We start from the raw sequence: 5,029 nt of genomic DNA, 5'->3' as shown, positions 1-5,029 counted from the left end.
ACTCCAGACCTTCCAACAAGATCAATTTCAGCCAACAAACTCATTCAAAACAGATTAAATTCATCACATCACAACATGCACAATTTCACAGTTTCAGTTATAACACCCAATACAATAAAAGTCATAAAACAGTTTCACAATAGCACACCAGTTCAACATTCATATGCATATATTTTTATAAAATAAATTCATACAAAAATAATTAGCTCCCCTTACATCAAACAGTTCCAATTATAGCAATCAGCTCAACAAACATTCCACAAGCCATCAATCACAGTTTCATAATTTCAACACATAACACCCAATATTTCTTAATCGTAACAGAAAATTCCAAACAACATGCCAATCAAATTATCATACATACAAAGCATATAATATTAAATCAAATAAACATAACCAGCTCCCCTTACCTTAAAGTTGAGCAGTCTAGCACACAACACAACTTTCAACAGTATCCTACCCCGGGAAGAACTTAAGCAATGCCCTACAACCATCACATTGGTGATGAGAACAACCCTTAGTGCTCAAACTTGACAGGAATTGGAAAGAGGACAGTTCTAATTGCACAAAAGCAGTAGAACCATAAGCCCTAGATTTCGAAAATAGCGAAGAAAAGAGGAAGCCACTTACCGGCTGAAGAACGTAAAACCAATCGGATGGTTTTGAAGCTCTCTACGAGACGGTCGTTAGGGTACCACCTAACAGAACATGCAATAGCTAAATCAGTGTGGAGGCTAGAGAGAAGGCAGAAAAGAATTTGGGAAAAGGGGTTTTAGAGAGAGAAAGGAGAATTGGCAAATGAACTTCAGCTTTTTCTTTTTAGGAGAGCCCCCTTACCAAGGTCATGAGCCCAAATTGCTAAAGGTTTGGCTACCACAATTAAGGCCCAATAACCCTGGGTCCAAATTTTTAGGTCCTTACATTCTCCTCAACAAGAAAATTTTTGACCTCGAAAATTAAACTTACCAGATAGAAGGAACAACCTACTCTCATTCACATTCTCTACTACAATTACCTATTTGACGAAGATACTACTCCCCAACAACCTTACTGACATGAAAAACCTTGCCTCTGTGCTAAGATGATCTAGTGTTAAATAGTGTAGATTGGTCTAGCCATTTCTTCCGAAACAAATTCTGAATTCCTTAACCTTAGTTCTCAATAACATTTCTTCTCTATAAATAATTCTATTGTGTCTGCTACACTACCAATCCCTATTTTTATCCTCCTCTACATCTTGAATTTTAAATCAACTCTTCACTGACATTCATTTACCTCCTTCTTTCCTACTTGAAGAACCACTAACCCACTGACTTGATCAACACAACCTCTGATTCCTCCACCAACTGCTATGATCTTGATCACCTTCAACCACAAACCTTTTGAGTACTTCAACCGCAAATGTAATGTTCCAAGTTCGAGAGTCACTTAACTGTATCAAAGACTAAAATACTTTTGTTTACAATCGCACATAATTAAAAAGAATTCCAAAGTAATAAAGTTATTGCAATTTGAAATGATAATTATCCAAATCCAACAAGAAAGTAAGAAGTTTCTTACAATTTCTTAAACCGATGCATAAAATAATTCAACTCTATTCAAAACTCCCATTGCATATCCCCTCTCTCATCAATCACATAGCTCTCGTATCACAACCATAATATGACCCATCGCAGCAAACACAACCAAAAACAAACAAATGTATGGGTGAGCTAAGCATTCAACATAACAAACATTCCCCATCAAGACTCCCTTAGTGGTCTGGAAAATTCCCGTAACTATACCCCTATCGGGGGTTGAATAGTCTTATTATCTCGGTAAGGACCTATCTCCCCTATTCCTCAAGGTCTTACGAGTAAAAACTATGGTGCATCTCACACTAAGTACTATACTTAGCTTCAAGCCAGTTATAGGGCTAAACAACTTTCCTCTCTTCACTACTTCTCGTAGACAAGAGAGTATGGTACTCAAACCCACTCTTAATGTCTCTAACAGTCGGAAGAGCGCTCATTTCCACTACTTTTCGCAAACGAAACAGAGACCCTAACCTTAAGGGTATTACCACCAACTATCCTAGACCACTTTCTACTCTTGAATCACTCAAGAGTAACACACAAGGTATCTCACCACTCATAGTTGACTTCTAATAATTTGGACTATTTCCTATCCACTCATAAAGAAGTATATGCATTGATACTCAAATAACAATATATCAAATCAATTTGGACAACATCCGACCATTCATTACATTCACCATAATACTCATACAATCATTCAATATTATCCAACCAAGCATGCACCCATTCCAAGATTTATATTTGGACAACCAGGTCAATTCACATAATATATATACATACATATGCATTTCAATACAAGGATGTATAATAACATTCACAACCCAACACATATTCCATGAACACACATAAATCAAACTAGACTGCTAGTCATTCAATAACATCATACACATGACTGAAAAATATACCTTAACCATAATTCGAACAACTATAACAACCAAGTAGTTCACACAAGTATGTTAAGCAATTCTACCACATATTGCACAACAGTAATATAAATTTTTAAAATAAGTAACTAATTTCCACCATTTAAAATAAGAACAATTCATCTTTACGGACCAGAATGAACCTATTATAGAAACTAATGCATGAATATGAATAATAATCATATTATTCTAATTAGTGTCACCTTCCAGCATGAACAAGAAGTCATGATCATTGTTAAACTAATCCAAATCAATATCAGAATTATATACTCAAATTATCTACACGTACATGTACATAACAACAAAACCCCACCCATCCATCTAACTACATCAGCCATAGTTAAGACACCAATGACACCCTTACTTTTAGTTTTTAATAACCCCTGGAAATGTAATTTTACACTTAAAACAGCCACCAAAATAACATCAAAAGGAATACAAATCAGGAATATCATTAGCATTCAGCACACTGCCTCTGTACCCATTTTATTCTATTTCATGTTACTTTAAATATACCACCAACTATCTATTCTACCAGCTCAAAAATAGTTCAAAACAGTAGTGCTTTAATATTGGTAGAACAACCCAATAAAGTTGCAAAATAGTAGTGTTTCATGAAGCATTTTTATACTAAAACATCAAGGTTTTCTGCAGTACTTTTATATTAAAACAGCAAGGTTTTCTATAGCAGTAACAACAATCAAACAACCTAATACAACAAGGATTTTAATGCAGCAACAACAATCAAAACAGCTCAATACAACAAGGATTTTAAGAAAAACAACAAATAATTTTTAGCAGCATTTTAATCAAAACAGCAAACAATTCCCTGCAGCAATTTTAACCCAAATTGCAAATAATCTTCTGCAGCATTTTAATCAAATAGCAAACAATTCCCTACAGTAATTTTAACCTAAATTGCAAATAATCTTCTGCAGCATTTTAATCAAATAGCAAACAATTCCCTGCAGCAATTTTAACCCAAATTGCAAATAATCTTCTGCAGCATTTTAATCAAATAGCAAACAATTCCCTACAACAATTTTAACCCACACAACAATGACAACAAGCCTCTTTGACAGCAACAACAAAGTGTTTTATACAGATTTTGTAACAGCAAACAACAAAGTGTTTTATATAGATTTTGTAACAGCAAACAACATCATTTTACATCAGATACAGTAATTAAAATAGTGCTAAAACAATAACTAAAACAATGCTGAAACAATAATTAGAACAACAATGAAACAATATCTAAAATAGAGTACAATAGTAAACAACTCATGTATTTCCAAGCCTTTCAAATTATAGCTAGTATAGATGATATTATGAAGCATGAACTTGACTCTAACCACAATATCTTTTTAAACATACACACTTCATTGTAACATAACAAACTCTCAATTTTCCACACAACTTGCCTTGAATCTGAGTCTTAAAACCCTAATTCCGTTCTTGAAGTGAAAGTGACGCTTCTACCTTCCCATATCTCCATCAATTCCTTGAAACTCAAAAGTTTTGGTCTTCTAATTCCTCATCTTCGAGGCAAGAATTTGTCTCAAAGGCTTAAATCAATTCTAAAGAAGGCATACAAGCCAAGTTGTCCTTGAATATGCATTCCTCTACTACTATAGAGCACATTACACTACCACAAAGGCAAGAACAAGATAAGAATTTCTATCGACAATTACACTAGAATCACAACTCATTATTTTCCCCGAACCTTCAAAATTAAGAAAGGAAAATCATCTATGATATAGGGTCATGAGTGTGCACCCTCACTACTCTTATCAAGATGCTTTCTGTTCTCAATACTTCCAGTTAGATACAAAATTTTACTATCTAGACTTGGAGGAAATGGTAGAACATACCATTTAGACTCGACTTTCCACAAGAAAGGCACGGTAGACTCATAACTCACAGGTCGTTTTAAGAACGAACTGCTCTGATACCATAAATGTAACATCCCAATTATATAGGAATTATATAATATAAGATGTCATCAAGTATAATACGATAAAGCAGTTAGGACAAGTGATTAGGGCAATAGGATTACATTTATCCTTCCAAAAGAGCTAGGAAATTAAAACTTGAATTACAAAAGAGTAGAGTATTTTCTTTTGTTTTATCTAATTTACTTTTTAACGAAATTCTAAATACAAGGTAGTTGGAGTTAATAGGACTAGTATTTTCTTTTATTTTATCTACAAGATGCAAATAGAAATATATATATATATATATATATATATATATATATATATATATATATATATATATATATATATATATATATATATATATATATATAAATTTTTGCGTGGTATTGACATTCCAAATATTACTTTTGACTGCAAGGAAAAATGATATATTTTATATTACTTGACTGATATGAAAAATGATGATATATACAAAACTACAATTGATATATATTATACTACTTTACTTTTGACCGTTTGGAAATATAATTACATCTACCAAAGTAATATTTATGTTACTTTTGACAGTTAGAAAAAAAATCACATCTACACA

This window comes from Vigna umbellata, chromosome 4 (assembly GCF_029865625.1).
Source record: "Vigna umbellata cultivar VRB3 chromosome 4, Vumbellata_1.0, whole genome shotgun sequence".
NCBI lineage: Eukaryota > Viridiplantae > Streptophyta > Magnoliopsida > Fabales > Fabaceae > Vigna > Vigna umbellata.
Note: the sequence above shows the minus strand (reverse complement) of the source record.